Source organism: Phacochoerus africanus, chromosome 12 (assembly GCF_016906955.1).
Source record: "Phacochoerus africanus isolate WHEZ1 chromosome 12, ROS_Pafr_v1, whole genome shotgun sequence".
Taxonomy (NCBI): Eukaryota; Metazoa; Chordata; class Mammalia; order Artiodactyla; family Suidae; genus Phacochoerus; species Phacochoerus africanus.
In genome coordinates, this window is record NC_062555.1 from 37,108,529 (window position 1) to 37,133,248 (window position 24,720).

The 24,720-nt window shown below is 38.6% G+C and overlaps 1 long non-coding RNA gene across 1 annotated transcript in view; it reads right to left on the reverse strand.

Annotated features, from left to right (window-relative positions):
* LOC125112625 (uncharacterized) overlaps positions 1-24,720 on the reverse strand; it is a 62,992-nt gene that overhangs the window by 4,505 nt on the left and 33,767 nt on the right. The window lies entirely within an intron of this gene.

Below are 24,720 nucleotides of genomic sequence, written 5' to 3' on the forward strand. Positions count from 1 at the left end.
GAGAGAACATATTGACAAACCAACATTGGTTTCCACTCAGCATGGCAGTTACATTCTTCATGACAAGTTAAAAACACAGTGTCCTGGTTTAGGCATCAGTCTCCTGCCATATCCTTGGTGTGACTCAGCTTCCTCTCAGGCTCAATCAGCCTCAGTGTCCTGATAACCCTGAGCTGCCAGTTCTGCAAAGCTGCAAACCAGACTCCGAACAATGGTGGCCCCAGAGAGGCACTGCTCCCTGGTACAAGGGATTCTATATATTGTCCAAACTGGAACTCTTTTACGAATGAAAGGCAATGTTTTTTTTGTGTTGTTGTTTTTGTCTTTTTAGGGCTGCACCTGCGGCATATGGAGGTTCCCAGGCTAGGGGTCGAATCAGAGCTGTAGCTGCTGGCCTACAGCAATGTGGGATCCGAGCTGTATCCGAGACCCACATGGCAGCTCACGGCAACACCAGATCCTTAACTCACTGAGCGGTGTCAGGGATTGAACCCGTACCTCATGGATGCTAGTCTGGTTCGTTACCACTGAGCCACAAGAGGAACTCCAAAGCAATATTTTTAATGACTAGGTCATAGCCACAGGCATCAACTAGGACTTTTCCAGACACTCCACCTGCAGTACTTTTCCCCATCAGCTAAATCCTCTCTCTCAGAAATTCCTCCAGCTTGTTTCCTCTATAATATCGACAAAGTGAAATACACAAGGATTTTTGTCCTATAGTCACAGACCTCCTACTTGTCATCAAGAATCAGATTAAAATTCACCAAAATTAATTATATCATGGGTTTGGGTGTGAGACTATAAATTATACAGATTATTTTAAATGAGCCTTCTGCCATTGAATATTTAATGCCATACACTACCATTTGTAATGTCATACATTACCATTTGTAATGTTCAATCTTGTTTAATGTGAAACAGGTCAAGAGAAAAATGTCAAGGTTGCTTTTACTTCCTCAGTCCTGAATTTGACATTGCTGACCAGCGCATACACGAGGTGATCAGCTGAACTGTGAGCAACCAAGTCACGCTAACTACGCCCAAGACAGAGCTCTGCCTAAGCCAACTCGCTCATTTATAGTGCGAAGTGTCAGTCAGCTTGGCACTTACGTGATGCTGGATACTCCATGCATGATCTCCCTAGAATATAAGCTGTAATGGGAACCAAACACTATTAGTGAGTCCAAGGAATCACAGCTAGAAAGCTGCCTCTCAGGAAAGTCTGCCTCTAGAAGTTCCCCAGTGGCCTCACAGTTATGGATTCAGCCTTGGCCTGGAAACTTCTGCCTGCCAAGGGTGTTGGGGGGTGGGGGGAGGGAAGTCTGCCTCAAAAGACCATGCCTGTCTCACAAGGGCTAGGGATGCATGATATACCTTTACTCGAAATCTCCCATTTTTGCAAATTTCTTGTGGCAGAGGCTGGCAGGGGACTACTGAAGCCATCTCTCTTTATGCTGTGCACAGAATTAAACTACTTTTCCCAGCCCTCATGTACACAGGTAGCTTCTAAGCCTTGGACCAAGTGTGAGCCTTTATGTGCCGCTGGATGTCAACACTTACCAGCAACTTGGATCCTTGAATGACTGCGGAGCAAAGCACCTACACTTCACCCTATGCCAGACCCATCTTAGACTGCTACTTGAGCAACACAGTTTTACCCGGTAATTTCCAAGTCCAATGTCACCACTCCTCCTCCCACCATTCAAGCTGTCTAGCTTTCCCAAGGAAGGAAGATACTGCTGAGGAACAGGTACCAGAACTGCTTAGGAAAGTGTCCCAGAAAATTCACTGGACAATGTGTGAGGGTACAAAAAGAAGGATTAGGGCCTACTTTTGATGCTAATATATCTTGTCACTCTTGCTTTCAGCAGCTCGATTGGAATCTCACATAATTAAAACCCAAGGTAGCCCATCCTGATGGGCAAAGTGACCCCTGATTGAGAACTACCAGAGTTAAGATTGGTTTCAGAAGTTTCCGTTGAGGCTCAGTGGTAACGAACCCAACTAGTATCCATAAGCACTTGGGTTCGATCTGTGGCCCCTCTCAGTGGGTTAAGGATCCAGTGTTGCTCTGAGCTGTGGTGTAGGTTGCAGACACAGCTCGGATCTGGCGTTGCTGTGGCTATGGCATAGGCTGGCATCTGCAGCTCCAATTCGAACTCTACCCTTGGAACCTCCATATATATGCCATGGGTACAGCCCTATAAAGACAAAAATAAATAAATAAAAATAAAAAAGACAATGAGATGTGCAGATCAGCCAGGAAACAGTAGACACCAAGCATGCTGAGCACTTGGTCTGGACTTCAGGCACATGCATGTAGACAGCAGTCTGAAGCCCCAGGGGTCCCTGAGGGGCCTTTGTGTACCAGACCCTGAGGACAGAGGCTGGCCCTGGAAGAAAAGAGGTGATCCACATAAGGACAGCACTGTAGCCTTTGGTGGGAGAAGTCTGCCCATCAGTTCCTGGAGCCCATTTCTGAAGCATCTGCACAAATAAATTTGTTTCTAAGCACTTTACAGTTATTAATTTAATCCTCCCAGTAATTCTACAAGGTAGGAACTATTATTATTTTCTTTAATTAAAATTTTTAAATTGAGGTATAACCGACATACAACATTATGTTAGTTTCCAGTGTACAAAATAATGATTTGATATTCATACGTATTGCAAAATGATTGCCACAATAATTCTAGACAACATCTGTTACCTTACATAATTTTTCTTTCTTGGATCCGTACAGATATTAACTCCCTGGTCTGAGTGCTGGGAGGAGAACTGCCACCACACAGGCAGAACATTTTGCCATTAACTAATTACAGCATAAAAGTGTACACATGGATGATGCCTAAGAGAGTAATTAGGATTCTTCAAATAATTTAGAATCACTGATTTTGAAAATCACTGCAATAATGCAAAATAAATATCCAAAGGCTTGGAAATAGAAGTTAAATATAAAGATCCTCACACTTCACAGAAGAGACACTATTTTCATCTAAAAACTTGCATGAAACAATTAACAGATAAATACTTGTAACATTATTTTTCCTTGTGATTGAAGATACAGTACTAGAATTCATAAAAGGCACTTTAAATTATACACAAATCATGAACCACTTTCAGCTTCCTGTACAACCTCTGCAAGTTACAGGAAATGTCAGAAAAGACATTAAAATGCCATTATATATTTTAACATTTAAACATAAATTCAGACTTACAAAAAAAACTGATTTGTAAGAAGAGTTAAAACATTTAAAACAATTTTTCCTGCAAGAAGCATCAGCTCTAAGATAATTCAAATTTATATTTCAAAATAATCAGAAATTTATTATAATGTAGTAACAGCCAATAAAGTACTCTTAACAGAACCAGTAACAGTTGCATCAAAATAAGATCCTTTCCAAAATTTAAAATTATTGGAAGGCTGGAGTTCCCATCATGGTGCAGTGGAAACGAATCCATTTAGGGACCATGAGGTTGCAGGTTCAATCCCTGGCCTTGCTTAGTGGGTTAAGGATCCATTGTTGCATGAGCTGTGGTGTAGGTCACAGAAGCGGCTCGGATCCCTCATTGCTGTGGCTGTGGCTATGGCTGACAGCTGTAACTCTGATTAGGCCCCTAGCCTGGGAACCTCCATGTACTGTGGGTGTGGCCCTAAAAGGCCAAAAAAAAAAAAAAAAAAGAATGGAAGGAATCAAGACAGCAGAGGAGTAAAACATAGAGCTCATCTTCTCTCACAAATACATTAAAAAAAAGACATCAATATGTAAAATGCTTCTCACAGAACATCTACTGAATGCTGGCAGAAGACCTCAGACTTCCAAAAAGGGCAGGAAAACCTCCATATAACCGGGTAGGACAGAAAAGAAAGAAAAAGAGAGAGGAGAGGCGAGAAAAAGGAATGAGGGCAGGAGCGGTACTCCTAGGAAGGAGCCGTGAAAGAGAGGAAGCCCCCTGACTTGCAGGGAGATCAAGTGGGACAGAGGGGACATCTGAAAGCCTTGGGAAAAAGCACAGAAGTTTGTCTGAGGCGAACAAATCAGAGAGAGAGAGAGAGAGAGATGCATGCACAACTGCCTGGCACTCCTCGGCCTGAGACACTCAGGCAGGGGCTAGGTGCTGAGACTATGGTTTTGGAGGTCAGTCCCAGGAGCAGACTAGGATTGGCTGTGTGCAAACAGCCTGAGCAGGCTAGAGAGTAGTGTGCCACAGCCAAGACTCCCTTTGGAGGAGGCCTGGGGCTGCCACAGAAGCAAGGCACCATGTTGGGGAGTGTGAGTCTGGGGGCAGGACTTACACAGGAACTTCTTTCTCTGTGAGAAAGTGGGCTCTCAGGAAGCAAGGCACCTCTTGCACAGGCTACAGAGGTGGGTGCAAACCACTGCAGCCATCTCAGACTCCAGAGGTGGGGGCAGCCCACCACTGCATTTCCCCACCACCACCCAAGGGATCTACATTACTACAGAGGGCCCTGCAACTGGGTGTCAGCCGTTGCTTCCACCTCCCTGGGAACAAACTTGCCCTACTGTTGCCACTGCCAGGGACCCTGTGGCTGGACACCACCCCCACCTTCCTGGGGGTCACTGCCAATGACAAGGGCCCTGAAGCAAGGCACAAGCTGCCGTCCCCACCTCCCCTGTGGGTCACTGCCACTGTCCAGGACCTGGCAACCAGGTGCTTCCTGCAAGCACTGCCTATTGCCCCTTATCCCTGGAAGCACCCATAGGCGATACAACTGCATGCCCACTAACAAGGGGATAATGGCCTGCACACATGGAGGAAAGAGACAGCTAGCATCCAAACCAAAACAGCCCTCACTTAAAAAAACAAAACAAAACACTAAGCCCTCAGAAGCTACCCAGGGATGCTCCTGCATATAAATAGCCCTCCAAAATTACAGATAATTGTTTCCCCTAAACTCACAGACTAAGAAAAATATAAGCAAAACAAAAAAGCAAAGGAACCATTCCCAGTTTAAAAAAAACAGGAGAAGTCCGCTGAAGGAGCAAACAATGAAACAGACCTCTGCAGTCTAAAAGACACTGAGTTCAAAAAAGAGGCAATGAAAATATTGATGGAGTTAATAATGGCTATCTACAGTAATAAGATTACTGCAAAAAGGAACCAGAACTATGAGGAGCCAAGAAAAATCAGAAAATTCATTTGCCAAGATGAAAGCTGAGCTAAAGGAAATGAATAAAGAATGAATAATGCAGAAAAATAAATAAGTGACTAGGAACATAGAATAATGAAAATCACCCAATCAATACAGCAGACAGAAAACCAAATGCCAAAAAGGAAGAAAGCAATATGAGACATCTATGGGATAACATAAAGCATGCCAATCTATGCATAATAAGAATCCCAGAAAGAGAAGAAAGAGAAAGGGGAATTTAAAATATATTTGAAGAGATTATGGCTTAAAATTTCTCAAATCTAAAGAAGGAAACAGATATCCAGATGCCAGAAGCACAGAGGGTCTCAAACAGGATGAATCCAAACAGACTTATACCATGAGATATAATAAAAATGTCAAAAGTTAAAGGAGAGGATTCTAAAGGCAGCAAGAGAAAAACAAAGAGTTAATTATAAGGGAAACCCCATAAGGCTATAAGCTGACTTCTCTACAGAAATGCTGCAGTCCGGAAGGGAGTGGCAAGATACATTCAAAGTTCTAAACGGGAAAAACCTGCAAACTAGAATACTCTACCCATCAAGATTATCATTTCAAATAGAAGGAAAAATGAAGAATTTATCCACCAAAAACTAAAAGAATACAGCAATGCTAAGCCTATCATAAAATAGTGAAAGGTCTCCTCTAAATAAGAAGGAAGTAAGATGATACAGGATGGAAGAAATCACAGGTGGAAAGTAATCATTTAGATAAGCCAGTATACAGATTAAAAAGGAAAAAAAAAAAAAACCTGTTTGTAAAAGCAATGATAAACACAAGAAACAGCAAAAGAATAAACATGAATATGTAAAAAAGGACATCAAAATCATAAAATGTGGGGAAGGAGAGTAGGAAAATCTAGACTATTTTTTTGTACAGTGTGTTTGAGCCTATATGACTATCAGTCTAAAGAAAGCAGATATAGGAAGGGGTTAAGAAACTTGAAAAGCAGGACAACCACAAACCAAAAACAAACAACAGAGGGAGTTCCCGATGTGGCTCAGTGGGTTACAAACCCGACTAGTATCCATGAGGATGTGGGTTCAATCCCTGGCCTCACTCAGTGGGCTAAGGATCTAGTGTTGCTGTGAACTATGGCAGTCAAAGTCGCAGCTCGGATCCAGATCCTGAGCTGCTGTGGCTGTGGTGTAGGCCGGCAGCTGTAGCTCTGACATGACGCCTAGGCTGGGAACTTCTTTATACTGCACCTGTAGCCCTAAAAAGCAAAAACAAACAAATAATAAATAAAACAAATAGATTGACAAAAATGAAAAACAACAGTAAAAAAAAAGCATAAAAAAGGAAATCATCCAACCAAATAAAGGAACAAAGAGAAACATAGAATCAACTAGAAAACAAGTTTTAAAATGGCAATAAATACATATGTGTCAGTAATTACCTTAAATGTCAATGGACTGATACTCCAATCAAAAGACATAGAGTGACAGATTGGATAAAAACACAACCTACAACATGTTGCCTAAAAGAGACTCACCTCAAGGCAAAAAACACATATAAACTGAAAGTGAAAGGATGAAAAAACTTATTTCATGAGAATGGAAATGACAGAAAAGCAGGAGTCACAATACTCATATCAGACAAAATAGACTTTAAAACAAAGGCCATACAGAAAGGTAAAAGAGGCACCCTTTAATGATAAAAGGATCAATTCAAGAACAAGATATTTCACTAGTCAACATACATGCACCTAATAAAGGAGAACCCAAATACATAATACAAATACTAACAGACATGAAAAGAGAAATTAATTGAAATACAGTGATAGTAGATTTGAACATCCCACTGACATCAATGGACAAATCCTCTAGACAGAAAATCAATAAGGAACAGAGATCCTAAATGATACAATAAAACAGCTGGACTTAATCAATATTTTCACTACATTAGATCCCACCCCAAAATATATAATTCAAGTATGCATGGAACATTCTCTAGGACTAACTACATACTGGGGCACAAAACCAACCACAACAATTTTAAGCCTATAAAAATTATTTCAAGCATCTTCTCTGACCACAATGGAATGAAGCTAGAAATCAACCACAGGAAAATAAATGAGAAAAACACTGACTACATTGACACTAAATGACATGCTACTTAAAACCAGTGGGTCTAGGGAAAAAAATCAGAGGAAATTTAAAAATACCTTGAAACAAATGACAATGAAAACACAACCATGTGAAATCTATGGAATGCCACAAAAGCAGTTCATAAATGGAAGTTCATTAGCAATACAGGCCTTCCTCAAAGACCAAGGAAAAATCTCAAAGCAACAACTGAATCTATCAACTAAAAGAATCAGAAAAAAAGAACAAAACCTAAAGTGAGCAGAAAGGAAATTATAAGTATCTGAGAGGAAATCAACAAAATAAAGATTAAAAAATTTAAAAATCAATCAAACCAAGAGCTGGTTCTTTGAAAAGGTAAACAAAATTGACAAACCTCTGCCTAGGTTCAACAAGAAGAAAAGTAAACAAAATAAGAAATGAAAAAGAAGAAACCTAAACAGATACTGCAGAAATACAAAAAACAAAACCAAAACAATAAGAGAATACTAAGAACAATTATATGCCAACAAATTTGACAACTTAGAAGAAATGGACGATTTTCTAGAAACATACAGCCCACTAAAACTGAATCAAGAATAAACAGATAATCTGAACAGATGGATCATTAGAAATGAAATTGAACATGTAAAAAAACAAAAACAAAAACAAAAAAAACCCCACAAACTCCCAACAAACAAAAGTCCAGGATGAGATAGCCTCACAGGTGAATTCTACCAAATATACACATAGAAAACTTATACCCATTCTTCTTAAAATCTTCCAAATGATTGAAGAAGAAGAAACACACCCAAAGACATTCTATGAGATCATTATCACCCCAATGTCAAAATCAAACAAAATACTACCAGAAAATAAAATAGGCCAATATATTTGATAAATACAGATGCAAAAATTTTCAAAACCATTTTATCAAACTGAATCCATCAACACATAAAAAAGATGATAAACCATGACCAAGTGAGATTCATCCTAAGTTCACAAGGATGGTTCAACATACAGAAATCAAGGTAACATACTACATTAACAAAAGAAAAGTCAAACACCACATGATCATCTCAACAGATGCAGAAAAAGCATTCAACAAAATTCAACATCTATTCATGATAAAAACTTTAACAAAGTGGGTACAGAGGGAACATATCACAACCTAATAAAAGCCACCTGTGACAAACCCACAGCCAATATAACACTCAATGGACAAAAGCTGAAAGCCTTCTCACTAAAATCTGGAACAAGACAAGGATGCCCATTCTTACCACTTTTATTGAACATAGTATTGGAAGAACTGAGCACAGCAATTAAACAAACACAAGAAATAAAAAGTATCCAAATTGTAAGAGAAGTAAAACTCTCACTATATGCAGATGACATGATAACTATATTTAGAAAACTCTGAGGCTGGAAACAAAAACTACTTGATCTGATAAGCAAATTCAGCAAAGTAGCCAGGATACAGGATTAACATCTAGAAATCGGATGTACTTCTGTATACTAACAATGAAATACTAGTAAAGAAAGACCAAGAAACAGTTATCTTTTAAAATCACACCCTCCCAAAAAACCTAAGAATAATCCTGATCAAGGAGGTGAAAGACTTATATGCTGAGAACTACAAAATGTTAATCGAGGCAGTTAAAGAGGATTCAAAGAAATGGAAAGATATGCCATGCTCCTGGATTAGAAGAATTACTTTTGTTAAAATGGCCATACTATACAAGGCATATACAGAGTTAATGCAATCCCTGTCAACCTACCCACAACATTTTCCACAGAAATAGAATAAACAATCCAAAATTTTATATGAAACCATAAAAGACCCAGAATTGTCAAAGCAATCCAGAAGAGTGGAAAAAAAAACAAAGCAGGAGGCATAACTAGACCTCACACGATATTACAAAGCTATAATAATCGAAACCAGAAATATGGTCCAATGGAACAGAATAGAGAGACCAAAAATAAACCCAGACACCTATGGACAATTAATTTTTGACAAAGGAGGCAAAATATAAAACAGGAAAAAAAAAAATCTCTTCAGCAAATGGTGCTGGGAAATCTGGACAGCTGCATGTAAATCAATGAAATTAGAACACACCCTCACACCATGCACAAAAAATAAACTCAAAATGGCTTCAAGACTTAAACATAAGACATGTCACCATAAAACTCCTGGAAGAAAACATAGGCAAAACAGTCTCTGAAATCAATTGTACAAATGTTTTCTTAGGTCAGTCTCCCAAGGCAATAGAAATAAAAACAATAATAAATAAATGGGACCTAAAAAAAACTTACAAGCTTTGGCAAAGCAAAGGGAACCACCCCCCCAAAATAATGAAAGGCAACCTGTGGAATGGGAGAAAACAGTTGCAAATGATGCAAAAGAAAAGGGCTTAATCTCCAAACAACTCATACAACTCAACAACAACAAAAACAAACAACCCAACCAAAAAATGGGCAGAAGACCTCAAAAGACATTCTCCAAAGAAGACATATGGGTGCCCAGTAGGCATGTGAAGAGATGCTCAACATTACTCATTATTAGAGAAGTGTACATCAAAACTACAAGGAGGGGAGTTCCTGTTGTGGCACAGTGGAAACGAAGCCGACTAGGAACCGTGAGGTTGTGGGTTCAATCCCTGGCCTCACTCGGTGGGTTAAGGATCTGGCTTTGCAGTGAGCTGTGGTATAGTTTTCAGACACGGCTCAGATCTGGCACTGCTGTGGCTGTGGCGTAGGCCAGGGTCTACAGCTCCAATTTGACCCCTAGTCCAGGAACCTCCATATGCTGTGGGGGGAGCCCTAAAAATACAAAAACACAAAAAAAAGAAAAAAAGAAAAACTACAAGGAGGTACCACCTCATACCAGTCAGAATGGCCATCATTAATAGGTCTACAAATAACAAACGCTGGAGAAGGTGTAGGGAAAAGGGAACCCTTCTACACTGTTAGTGGGAATGTGAATTGGCACAACCACTATGGAAAACAGGACAGAGGTTCCTTAAAAAACTAAATATAGAACTACCATATGATCCAGCAATCCCACTCCTGGGTATATATCCAGATAAAATTTCCATTGAAAAAAGTACATGCACCCCTACATTCACTGAAGCACTATTCAAAATAGCCAAGACATGGAAATAACCTAAATGTCCAACAACAGATGAATGGAGGAGCTCCTGTCATGGCTCTGTGGTTAGTGAACCCGACTAACATCCATGAGGATGCGGGTTCGATCCCTGGTTTCTCTCAATGGATTAAGGATCTGATGTTACTGTGAGCTGCAGTGTAGGTTACAGATATGGCTAGGATCCATCATTGCTGTGGCTCTGGCATACGCCGGCGGCTATAGCTCCAACTGGACCCCTAGCCCAGGAACCTCCATATGCTGCGAGTGCGGCCCTGAAAAGACAAAAAGACTCAAAAAAAAAAAAAAACCCAAAAACAGACGAATGGAATAAGAAGATGTGGCACATATAAACAATGGAATACTACTCAGGCATAAAAAAAAAAATAATGCCATTTGCAGCAACATGGATGCAACTAAAGATTTTCATACTAACTAAAGTAAGAAAGAAATACCATATGATACCACTCATATGTGGAATCTAAAATATGGCACTGTTGAACTTATATAGAGAAGGGCAACAGACTCATACACATGGAGAGCAGACTTGTGGTTGCCAAGTGGTGGGCAGCGGGGGGGCAGGGGGAGTGGGATGCACTGGGAATTTGGGGTTAGTAGAAGCAAACTATTACATTTAGAATGCATGAGCATGAGGTTCTTCTGTATAGCACAGGGAACTATATCCAATCACTTGTGAAAGAACATGATAGAATATAATATGAGAAAAATAATGTACATATATATATGGCTGAGTCACTTTACTGTACAGCAGAAATTGATAGAACACTGTAAATCAACTATGGCCGAGGAGTTGGATGTGGACTCATGTCCTCTCACACATACAAAAATATATCTATGGATAGAGCAATTCACACAGAACATCTATCTACTGAATGGTGTCATAAGACTGAAGACTTCTGAAAGGGCAAGAAAATTTCTAAGTAATCAGGTAAGAAAAAAGAAAAAGGAATTGGGACAGGACCTATACCCCAGGGAGGGAGTTATGAAGGAGGAAAGGTTCCTACACCCTGGGAAGTCCCCACACTGGTGGGGAGATCAGCCTGGCCAGAGGGGGTGCTTTGAAGCCTTGGAGGAGATCAGAGAAACCAGTTTACAGAAGGAAAAATGGACAGTCACCTGCACAGATGGTCAGCACCATTCTCCTGTTCTCCCCAGGCTGAAATGCTAGTGTACCAGTGAAGGCAGGGTGCTGGGTGCTGAAGCTCAGGTTTCTGATGTCAGACTGAAGGAGAGGACCAAGGCTGGCTGTGTGGAGACATCCTTGAAGATGTTGGAGAATGGCAACTCCGGGTATACTTGGAAGAAGCCTGGACCCACCAGAAAGGCAAGACACCGTTGTTGGGAAGCAAGGGAGGAGAGGGATGGGATGACCAGAGCATAGTCTTACACTGTATGGGCTCTCAGGCAACAGGACAACCATGTATGTGAGCAAAGCGGGTACACACAAGCTGCTGCTGCCATCATGGGCTCCAGAGGTGGACACAGGCTGCTGCCACCGCTAGGAGACCCATGAGCAGGTGCCAAGCTCTGCCCCACTGTACCAGAGGCGGGGGGCATGGCCACCACTACAGGATCTGGGAATGGGCACCAAATTGCTGACCCTGCTGCTCTGGGAAAGCACTGGCCATTGCCAAGAAACCTGGGACCAGGTGCCTATTGCTTCCCCACTGTCCTGGGAGAATGCGCAGACCACTGCACCTGTGCACTTCATATCAAGAGAATAACAGCTAGCATATGCTGAGAAAAGAGGGAGAAATCACCCAAACTAAAAGCTGCCCCTCTTCTGAACAAGATGACAGAGTAGAAGAATTTGAGCTTACCTTCTAAAACAGAAACAAAAAAATAACAGATAACTGATGAACAATCATCAACAAAAAAGACTGGAACCAGCCAAAAAAAGATATATCCAAAGAAAAATAAGAAATCACAATGAGATGGTAGGAGGAGCCTTTCGAGATATAATCAAATCCCAGTTTGTAGGTAGATGACCTACAAACTGGAAAATAATTTTATTGCAGAAGTTCCCCACTGGAGTGAGAGTTTTGAGCTCCACATCAGGCTTCCAAGTCTAAGGGTCTGCTGTTGGAATAAAGAGTCCCCAAAGCATTTGGCTTTGAAGGCCAATGGGGCTCAAGGGCAGGAGGTCCATATGTCTGGGAGAAATAGAGACTCCAATCTTGGAGGTTGCACACAAGGTTACATGTGCCCTGAGACCCAGCACAAAGCCTGGAATACACTTACCTGTGGGTCTAGGAGAGTCTACTGAGTAGGTGGGGGTAGGCTATGGCTCAGTGTGAAGGCAAGCACACAGGTGAAACATACCTCAGAGAATATTTATGGGTGTGAGCTCTCATGGAAGTCACCATTTTGGCACTAAGAACTGTGTTCACCCAACAGCTGACAGGTTCGAGTTGGAATGCCTCAAGCCAAACAACAAGTAGGGTGGTAACACAGCCCTGCCAATCAGCAGACAGGCTGCATAAAGTTGTACTGAGCTCACAGTCACCTCTCAACACACCCCTTGATATACATCTGCCCTCCAGAGGGACAAGACACCACTCCACCCAGCAGTGGGCAGACACTAGCCCCTCCTACCAGGAAGCCTGCAAAAGCCCCTGAACCAACATCACCCAAGAGGGGGCAGACACCAGAAGCAAGAGGAACTAAAATCCTAAAGCATGATGAAAGGAGATGACAGAGAAAATCAAATCAAATGAGATAGCAGAAAAAAGTATGTTTCAGATGACAGAACCAGATCAAAACTCAGAAAAACAACTAAGAGAAATAGAGATAGATAATCTACCTGAAAATGATTCAGAATAATAATAGTAAAGATGATCCAAAATCTTGGGAAAAGATTGGAGGCACAGAGAATATTCACACAAAAAAAGTTTATCAGAGAGCCAGAAGATTTAAAGAACAGAGATGAACAATACAATACCAGAAATGAAAAATAAACTAGAAAGAATCAGTAACAAAACAAATAAGGCAGAAGAATGAATGCAAGCTAGATGTAGTAGTGAAAACCACTGTCATAGAACAGAATAAAAAATGAAATTAGGACAACAAAACAACATTAAATATACCTATATACACATTATAGGGGTCCAAGAGGAGAAGAGAGAAACTGCTGGAGAAAATACTTGAAGAAATTATGTCCAAAAACTTCCCTAATATGAGAAAGGAAACACTCATGCAAGTCCAGGAAGTGAAGAGAATTCCACAGAGGATAATGCTAAGGAGGAACATGCTGAGACACATAGTAATCAAATTCATAAAAGTTAAAGACAAAGAGAAAATATTAAAAGTAGCAAGTGAAAAGCATCAAGTAACATACAAGGCAATCTCCATAAGTTTATCAGCTGATTTTTCAGCACAAATTCTGCAGGCCAGAAGGGAGTGGCAAGATATACTTAAAGTGATAAAAGAAAAAACCTACAACCAAGAATACTCTACCCAGCAAGGTTCTCATTCAGATTTGATGGAGCAATCAAAGATTTTCAGACAAGCAAAATCTAAGAGAATATAGCAGCACCAAACCAGCTTTACAACAAATGCTAAAGAAACTTCTCTAGTTGGAAAAGAAAAGGACACAACTAGAAACAAGAAAATTATGAGTGGGAAAGCTCACTGGTAAAGGCAAACATACAGTAAAGGTAGAAAATTATCCAGAGACAAATAAGACATCAAAACCAATGACTGTTAGGAGAGTACAAACGCAGGATAGTGTAAATGAATTTGAAAGTAAGAGACTAGCGATGTAAAAAAATCTTGTATACATATAAAATATTATATCAAAACCTCATGGGAAATGTAAACTAAAAAACTACAATAGAGAGAAACACAAAAGAGAAAAAGCAATCCAAACACAATACTAAATATGTTACTCAAATCACAAGAGAAGAGAAAAACATAAGGGAAGAAAAAAGACCTACAAAAGGATCAAAACCAATTTGACAAAAAGGCAATAAAAAATATATATTGATAATTACCTTAAATGTAAATGTTTAAATGCTCCAAATAAACAAAAGACACAGGCTGGCTGAATGGATACAAAAATAAGTCCCATATATATGCAGAACATAAGAGACTGACTTCAGATCTACAAACACCTACAGAGTGTGAGAGGATGGAAAAAGGTATTCCAAATAAAAGGAAAGCAAAGGAAAGCTGGAGTAGCAATCTTCATATCAAAAAAATGGACTTTAAAATAAAGACTGTTAAAAGAGACAAAGAAAAACAATACACAATTATCAAGGGAACAATCCTAGAAGATGTAACAATTGTGAATACATATGCACCCAATATAGGAGTACCACAGAATAAGGCAAATGCTAACAGCTATAAAAGAAGTCTCACCACTATGATTCAACATATTTTTAGAAGTCCTAGCCATGACAATCAGAAAAGAAAATGAAATAAAACAAACCCAAATTAAAAAGGAAGAAGTAAAACTATCACTGTTTGCAGATGACATGATGCTATACATAGACCAGCCTAAAGACAACACCAGAAAACTGTCAGAGCTCATCAAAGAATTCAGGCAAGTTGCCAAACACAAAATTAATACACAGTAATCTACTGCATTTATATACACTAATAATGAAAGATCAGAAAGAGAAACATGGATGAATCTAGACATTACCATACTATGTGAATTTAGTCAGACAGTGAAAGACAAACATGTGATATCACTTATATGTATAATCTACAAAAAGGATATAAATGAACTCATCTGCAGAACAGAAACAAATTCATAGACTTTGAAAACAAACTTATGGTAACAAGGGACAAATGGGGAGGGGATGGACAAGAGGTTTGGGACTGGCATATGCACACTGTATATATGGAATAATTGGCCAACAGGGACCTGCTGTATAGTACAAGGTACTCTACCCAACATTCTGTGGTAATCTAACTGGGAAAAGAATCTGAAAAAACTGCATGTGTGTACATGTCTAACTGAATCACTCTGCTGTACAGCAGAAATCATCACAATATTGTAAATCAACTCTACTTCAATGAAACTTTTAAAATGGGGGGAAAAGATGTTCAGCAGCTTACATCAATGGACAGATTCTCTAAACAGAAAATAAGGCAACAGATCGTAAATGAAACAATAGAAAAGTTAAGACTTGATAACATTTTCAGGACATCACATGCAAAAAAAAATCAAAATATATGTTTTTCTCAAGCGCACAAGGAACATTCTCAAGGACTGACCACATCTGGGACACAAAACTAACATCAACATATTTAAGAGTATAAAAATTATTTCAAGCATCTTCTCTGACCAACATGGCATGAAACTACAAATCAACCACAGGAAAAGAAATGAGAAAAAACTGACTACTATGGAGACTAAACAACATGCTGCTAAAAAAAAAAAACTAATGGGACAATGAGGAAATCAAGAAGGAAATTAAAAAATACTTCGAGACAAATGATAATGAAGACACAACCACTCAGAATCTTTGGGATGTGCAAAAGCAGTGCTCAGAAGGAAATTCATAGCAATACAGGCCTTCCTTAAAATGAAGAAAAATCTCAAATTGACAACTTAACCCACCACCTAAATGAATTAGAAAAATAAAAACAAAAAAAACCCTAAAATCAAAAGGAAGGAAGGAGATCATAAAGATCAGAGAGGAAATCAATAAAATAGAGATCCAAAAAATAGAAAAAAAATCAATACAACAAAGAGCTGGTTCTTTGAAAGGGTAAACAAAATTGACAAACCCCTGGCCAGACTCACCAAGAAGAGGAGAGAAAGAACACAAAATAAGGCCTGAAAAAGGAGTAATCTCAGCAGATACTGCAGAAATATTAAAAAAAAAATAAGAAAATACTATGAACAATTTATATGTCAACAAATTTGATAACCTAGAGGAAATGGACAACTTTCTAGAGACATACAGAATGCCAAAACTGAGTCAAGAATAGATCAATGGAACAGACCAATCACCAGAAATGAAATTGAATATGTAATAAAAAACACTCCCTACAAACAAAAGTCCAGGACCAGATAGCTTCACAAGAGAATTCTACCAAATATACAAAGAAAAACTTATACCCATCCTTCTTAAACTTTTCCAAAAGGTTAAAGAAGAAAGAACACTCCCAAAGACATTCTATGAAGCCACAATCACCCTAATTCCAAAACCAAAGATATCACCAAAAAAGAAAACTATAGGCCAATATCTCTGATGAATATAGACACAAAAATTCTCAACAAAATTTTAGGCAACCGAATCCAACAATGTATAAAAAAGATCATACACCACAACCAGGTGGAATTCATGGATGGTTCAACATACACAAATCTATCGATGACATACACCACATTAACAAAAGAAAAGTCAAAAACCTCATGACCATCTCAATTGATGCAGAAAAAGCATTTGACAAAGTCCAACATCCATTCATGATCAAAACTCTTACCAAAGTGCATACAGAGGGAACATACCTTAATATAATCAAAGCCCATTTATGACAAACCCACAGCAAATATAATACTCAATGGAGAAAAGCTGAAAGCTTTCCCACTAAAATCTGGAACAAGACAAGGATGCCCACTCTCACCACTTTTATTCAACATAATATTGGAAGTCCTAGCCACAGCAATCAGACAAACAACAGATATAAAAGGTATCCAAACTGGAAGAGAAGAAGTAAAATTGTCACTCTATGCAGATGACATGATACTATATATAGAAATCCCTAAGGACTCAACCCAAAAACTACTTGAACTGATCGAAAAATTCAGCAGGATATAAGATTAACATTCAGAAATCAGTCACATTTCTGTATACGAACAATGAAATATTAGAAAAGGAATACAAAAATACAATACCTTTTAAAATTGCACTCAAAAGGTCAAATACCTGGGAAAACACTTGACCAAGGAGATAAAGGATTGATATGCTGAGAAGTACAAAACATTAATCATAGAAGTTAAAGAGGTAAAGAAATGGAAAGATATTCCATGCTCCTGGATTGGGAAAATTAATATTGTAAAAATGGCCATACTACCCAAAGTGATCTACAGATTCAGTGCAATCCCTATCAAACTACCAATGATATTTTTCACAGAACTAGAACAAACCATCCAAAAATGTATATGGAACCACAAAAGACCCAGAATTGCAAAAGCAATTCTGAAGAACAAAAACCAAGCAGAAGGCATAACTCTCCCAGACTTCAGACAATGTTACAAAGCCACAGTAATCAAGACAGCATGGTACTCATACAAAAACAGACATACAGATCAATGGAACAGAATAGAGAACCCAGAAATAAACCTAGTCACCTATGGTCAATTAATCTTTGACAAAGGAGGCAAGAATATAAAATTGGAAAAAGGCAGTCTTTTCAGCAAGTGTTGCTGGGAAACCTGGACAGCTGCATGCAAATCAAGGAAACTAGAACACACTCTCACACCATGCATAAAAATAAACTCAAAATGGCTCAAAGACTTAAATACAAGACAAGACACCATCAAACTCCTGGAAGAGAATATAGGCAAAACATTCTCTGACAGCAACCTTACAAATGTTTTCTCAGGTCAGTCTCACAAAGCAACAGAAATAAAAGCGAAAATAAACCAATGGGACCTAATCAAACTGACACACTTTTGCACAGCAAAGGAAAACAAAAAGACAACTTACAGAATGGGAGAAAATAATTTCAAATGATGCAACTGACAAGGGCTTAATCTCTAAAATATCCAGGCAACATATACCACTCAACAGCAAAAAAGCCAACAACCCAATTGAAAAATGGACAAAAGATCTGAATAGACATTTTTCCAAGGAACATATACAGATGGTCAACAAGCACATGGAAAAATGCTCAACATTCCTGATTATTAGAGAAATGCAAATCAAAACTACCTTGAGACACCACCTCACACCAGTCCACAAATAACAAATGCTAGAGAGGGTGTGGAGAAAAGGAAACCAAATCTAAATCAAATCAAAACTAAATCTAATCTAAATCAAAACTACCTTGAGACACCACCTCACACCAGTCCACAAATAACAAATGCTAGAGAGGGTGTGGAGAAAAGGAAACCCTCCTGCACTGTTGGTGGGGATGTAAGCTGGTACAACCACTATGGAGGGCAGTATGGAGGTACCTTAGAAAACTATACATAGAACTACCATATGACCCAGCAATCCCACTCTTGGGCATCTATCCACACAAAACTTTCCTTGAAAAAGACAGATGCACCCCACATGTTCAGTGCAGCCCTATTCACAACAGCCAAGGCATGGAAACAACCTAAATGTCTATCAACAGATAATTGGATTAGGAAGATGTAGTATATTTACACAATGGAATACTACTCAGCCATAAAAAATAATGACATAATGCCATTTGCAACAACATGGATGGAACTAGCGACTCTCATCCTGAGTAAAGTCATTCAGAAAGAGAAAGAAATATCATATGATTTCACTTATATCTGGAATCTCATATATGACACAAATGAACCTCTCCACAGAAAAGAAAATCATGGACTTGGAGAAAAGACTTGTGGTTGCCAAGGGGGAAGGAGAGGGAGGGGATGGATTGGGAGCTTGGGATTAATAGATGCAAACTATTGCTCTTGGAATGGATTAGCAATGAGATCCTACTGTGTAGCACTGAGAACTATGTCTAGTTACTTATGATGGAGCATGATAATGTAAGAAAAAAGAATGCATACATGTATGTGTAACTGGGTCACCATGCTGTACAGTAGAAAAAAATTGTATTGGGTAAATAACAGTAATTTTTTTTAATTAAAAAATAAAAAAATAAAAACCGAAAGAAAAGAAGTGAAAACATTTTTTCTTTAAAATTTCTTTGATTTATACAACTTGAGAGCAAAAATACAAACAACCCAAGTGAAAAATGGGCAGAATACCTAAATAGACATTTGTCCTAAGAAGACATCTGGATAGACAGTAGGCATGTGAAAAGATGTTCAACATCACTAATTATTAGAGAAATGCAAATCAAAACTACTATGAGGTATCATTTTGCACCAGTCAGAATATCTATCATTAATAAGTCTACAAATAAATGCTGGAGAGGGTGTGGAAAAGAGAACCCTCCTACACTGTTGGTGGGAATGTAAACTGGTAAAAACCGCTATGGAAAACAGTATGGAGGTTCCTCAGATAAATATATATAAATAAATACACAACTACCATATTCAGTCCCACTCCTGGGCATATATCCGGACAAAACTTTCATTGAAAAAGATACATGCACCCATATGTTCCCAACAGCACTATTCACCATAGCCAAGACATGGAAACAATCTAAATGTCCACTGACTGATGAATGGATTAAGATATGGTGTATACACACACAATGGAATACTACTCAGCCATAAAAAAGAACAAAATGCCATTTGCAGCAATATGGATGAAACTAGAGATTCTCACACTAAGTAAGTCAGAGAAAGACAAATACTGTATGATATCACTTATATGTGGAATCTAGTATGTGGCACAAATGAACCTATCTACAGAAAAGAAACAAGCTTAGGGACATGGAGAACTGAACTGTGGTTGCAGAGAGGAAGGGAGTGGGATGGAATGGGAGTTCAGGGTTAGTAGATGCCAACTACTGTATTTGGAGTGGATAAGCAATGAGGTCCTGCTGTATAGCACAGGGAACTATATTCAATCACTGTGATAGAACATGATGGAAGATAATATGAGAAAAGGAATGTATAGATATGTGTATAATTGGGTCATTTTGCTGTACAGCAGAAATTGACAGAACACTGTATATCGACAGTAATATAATTTTAAAAACTTAAATAAATAAAATTTCTTTGATTTATCCTAAAGATTTGGAAACTTCTGCCCCTTAGTTGCATCACCTATCTTGTAATTTAGGCAATCCTTTTGCACACATCTTGGTAACACATGGGAAACACATTTTTAAAAAAGAGGAAAAAAAGAGAAGCAAAAGCTAAAATCTAAGTAACAGAATGGCCAAACAAAAACTGCAAAAGCATTAATATCAATTAAAAATTTTCCTGAGTCATATGACATCAGCTTCTATTAGCCTCCTCTACAGACATTTACTAGGTTAATTTGCTCTCCAACATGTGTGTGCATTCTTTTAGTGGGATGAGATCCGAATTCATTATTCACGTGGGCAGAGGTATGTGCTGGGGACAGGGTAGTGGTCAAACACATGGCAGGGCACAAAGGATGAAGGCACTGATACAGCTGGATTCATATCTACCAGGTTGATAACTTTCTTATATTTGCTGTATACCTTTTGAAATATCTTATCTTCTTTCTAGTTTCCGTAGGTTTTGTTTTTGTTTTTGTTTTTTTTAAGGCTGCACATATGTCATATGGAAGTTTCAGGGCTAGGGTTGAATCAGAGCTGCAGCTGGGGCCTACGCCACTGCCGTGGCAACACCAGATCTGAGCCCCATCTGTGACCTACAGGGAAGCCTGCAGCAACATTAGATCCTTAACTCACTGAGCGAGGCCAGGGATCTAACCCACATCCTCACAGAGACATTAGGTCCTTAATCCTCTGAGCCACAATGGGAACTCCTAGGTTCTGTAGTTTTGAGCATTTTATATAATTTTATTTTCTTTCCACTCTTAGCACATCAGTTTTTCTTTAAACCAATTTTAACAGTCGCCCTAGAGTTTTAAATATACATTCACAACTAACCTTAGTCAATTTTCAAATAATATACCACTTCATGTACAGTGCAGGTACTTTAAAACAAGACTATTCTCAATTCTTCCCTCCTGCCTCTTATAACATTGTACTGGGGTTTTTTCCCCACATTCTTTTTTCTCTTTGCATTATACTTTGGGAAGTTTCTATTGACCTACATTCAAGCTCAGATTCTTTCTTTTATTTCTAGTCTACTGATGAGCCCAAGACATTCTTCATTTCTGTTACAGTGCTTTTGATTTCTCACATTTCCTTTTGAATCTTTCTTATATTAACATATTTCTCTTACCTCTCTTTTCTTGCATGTTATCTACTTTTCTCTTACAGCCCTTAACATATTAATCCATTATTTGAAATTCCCCGTCTGGTACATGTATGTCATAGCCGAGTCAGATTCTGATGTTTGTCTCTTCACATGTTTTTGTCTTTTTTAGGGTCACACCTGCAGCATGTGGAGGTTCCGAGGCTAAGGGTCCAAGAGGAGCTGTAGCCGCCAGTCTCTACCAGAGCCACAGAAATGCCAGATCTGAGCTGCATCTGTGACCTATACCAAGCTCACAGCAATGGCAGATCCTTTAACCCACTGATCGAGGCCAGGGATCGAACCCACATCCTCATGGATCCTAGTCAGGTTCATTAACCACTGAGCCAGGATGGGAATTCCTACACTATTTTTTATTACCTTTTTGTCATTGCTGTGGAAAGTCAAATATATCAGGCAATAGGAACTAAAGCAAATAGGTCTTTAGTACGAATTTTTATGCTCATCTTCCTAACGGTTGGGGTATGTTTAATGTTCACTGTAGCCATAGGTGCCAGAAGCCTCAAACTTCTCCAGTGTCCTTGATTTTATCTCCTCTGATAACGTTGGGCTCTTAAGCACTCCTCAGAGAGACTGCATTTCTCTTACTGTTGAAATTCACTACTGTTATACTGAAGTCCTATTTGTGTGGTGGTGAGGTGCGGAGAGAGAAGCACCCTGTGCTATGGCTATATTTCAGTCTTTTGTGGGACTCTCTCCCTATGACCTTTCTCATCTTTTTTCTTGCTTAGATGAGACAGGAAAGACAAGAGAGTGCTGGAGTGGGAGGAATGCTTTTCCCCATTTGGGAAAAGGCTCTAGCAAAGTATTTTTTATTCCCCCCAGGCAAGAAAGCCTTTATTATGGAGAATGCTTTTGATGTATTTTACAATGATGACTCTTTCTAAGCTCTTCATCATGAGAGTCTGATGGGATTTCTGGAGGTAAAACCCACAAAAGCATGAGAGCTCCCTTAAGACTGCACAACCTGGAGTTTCTCACTCTCCTCCTAGTCTCTGGCACTTTGTCAAAATGACCATTTAAGCGTTCCTACCAGTTCTAGGCTCCTGTGGCTTCTGCTCCAGGTAAGCAGCTCTTGGCTTATGAATCTGTGGATGCATCTTCTTCACATTCCATGATGGTAAATCTGGGACCTCAGTTCTCTGATGGGCCCTCTTTCAAAAGTTTCACTTTTTGGTCTTGTTTTAATCTTGTACATGATGGTACCCACTGCCAAATCCACTTCATGCAAGATTTCTTGGACAGATGTGTACACACACGTCATTTATAATCAGAAAATAAATTCAGCACATAAAGCACAACAAAATGTAAGAAATACTAAAAAGAAAATATAGAAAAAAGCCATTGGTTTTCAGCCTGTTCAGATTTTTGTTAGGAGGACAGGAGTGACAACTTCTAAGCTCTTTATAGTAGGGCTGAAAACCCTAAGTCCCAGAGGTTTATATATATGAAATTGCAAAATGGCACAGTCTCTATTTTTTGCCCAGTTTTCTCTTAGCATGATTATTCTGAAAATCATCCATCTTGTGTATATTTATATTTTATTCCTATCCATTGCTAAGTTGTAATCCATTGCATGGATTTTATAGATCCACCTTTTGATTGACCTTTAGGTTATTCCCAATTTTCAGCTATTACAAATAAGCTGTTATGAATATTCATGTACAAGTATTTGCATGGTTATGTATACTCTTTGCTTTGGGGTAAATACATCAAAGTGGTATGTCCAGATTATACGTTAGACACATGTTTAGCTCTTTGGGAAACTACTGGATTTTTTTCCAAAGAGGTTTTGTCATTTTACACTCCCATTAGTAGTGTATGAGTTTCAATTCCTCCACATCCTTGACAACATGTGGTATAGTTAGTCCTTTCAATTTTAGTCATTTTAGTAACGTATAGTAGTATCTCACTGTGGTTTTATTTTTCATTTTTCTAATAACTAATGATGTTGAGGATATTGCCATGCATATATCTTCTTTGGTTAAGTGTGCATTCAAATCTGTCACCCATTTTTTTACTAGGTTGCTTATTTCTTTATTATTAATGAGTTTTGAGAGTTCTTTATATAATCTGGGTAGTATTAAGTTTATCACGAAAATGCTTTGGAAATATTTTCTCATCTGTGGCCTGTCTTTTTGCTTTCTTAACAGTATCTTTGGAAGAGCCTAAGTTTTAAATTTTCATGAAGCATATTTTATTCATCTTTTTCTTTTATAGATCATACTGTTGGTATCAGATCAAAGGGCTCTTCATCTAACCCAAGGAGATAGTGATCTGCTTGGATGTTTTCTTCCAGATATTTTAGAGTTTTGCCTTTAACACTTAAGCTCTAAAGGTACATTTTTCCTGTCTTCCCCTTTCCTGTTTTGGAGGGACTCCAGTTACAAGTATAGTAGGCACTTTTCGTATAGATGCTCTTTTCATAACATTTAAATTCTTCTTTTTGTGTTTCATTTTGAATAGTTCTTATTGTTACGTCCTTAAATGCACTAATTTTTGCTTCTGCAACGTCTGATATGCTGTTAATTCAATAAAATGTGTGTGTCAACAATGCAGTTTTCATCTCCAGAAACTTGATTTTTTTAGATAATTATCTTCCATGTCTCTACTTAATCCTTTAATCAGATGGAGTATCTTTAATGTCCTTTACTGCTAATTATAACATCTAGGCCAGTTCTGGGTTTGTTTTGATATTTCTTGCTATGTGTCCTATTTTTCTGCTACTTTATATACATGGTAATTTTTAGTGGTAATCTTTAACTGAATGCCATTGTGAATTCTACTTTGTTTGGTATGGATACTTTTGTATTCCTATAAATATACTTTTGCTTTTTCCTGAGATGCATCTAGGTTTCTTAGAAAGAATTTGAAACCTTTTGGATTTTGGTTTTAAGATTTGTTCGAGACAGTGGAGGAGAATTTGTTGTGGGGCTAATAATTCCCCACCTTAAGGCAATAATCTTGTGTGTATTTTACCGAAAGCCCCATTAGTTATGAGTTTTTCAGTCTTGCTGATGCAAACAGTCACTATTCCCTCCCCTGTGTGTTGGGCACTATTTCTTCCAATTTCCTTGACTGTCCTTTCCCAGTTTGAAGTAACTTCCTCATGCACGTATGTTGATTACTACTCTGCTGCATCTTTCAGGGAGACCCTGCAGCTGATTTCTCTCTGTGCCACTCTCTCCTTTCTGCTATTCTGTTTTGTGTTATAAACAAATGACATTCATGATTTTCTCAAATCCCACATCCAAGCTCACTAAGCCAGATCTTCCTTAGTACA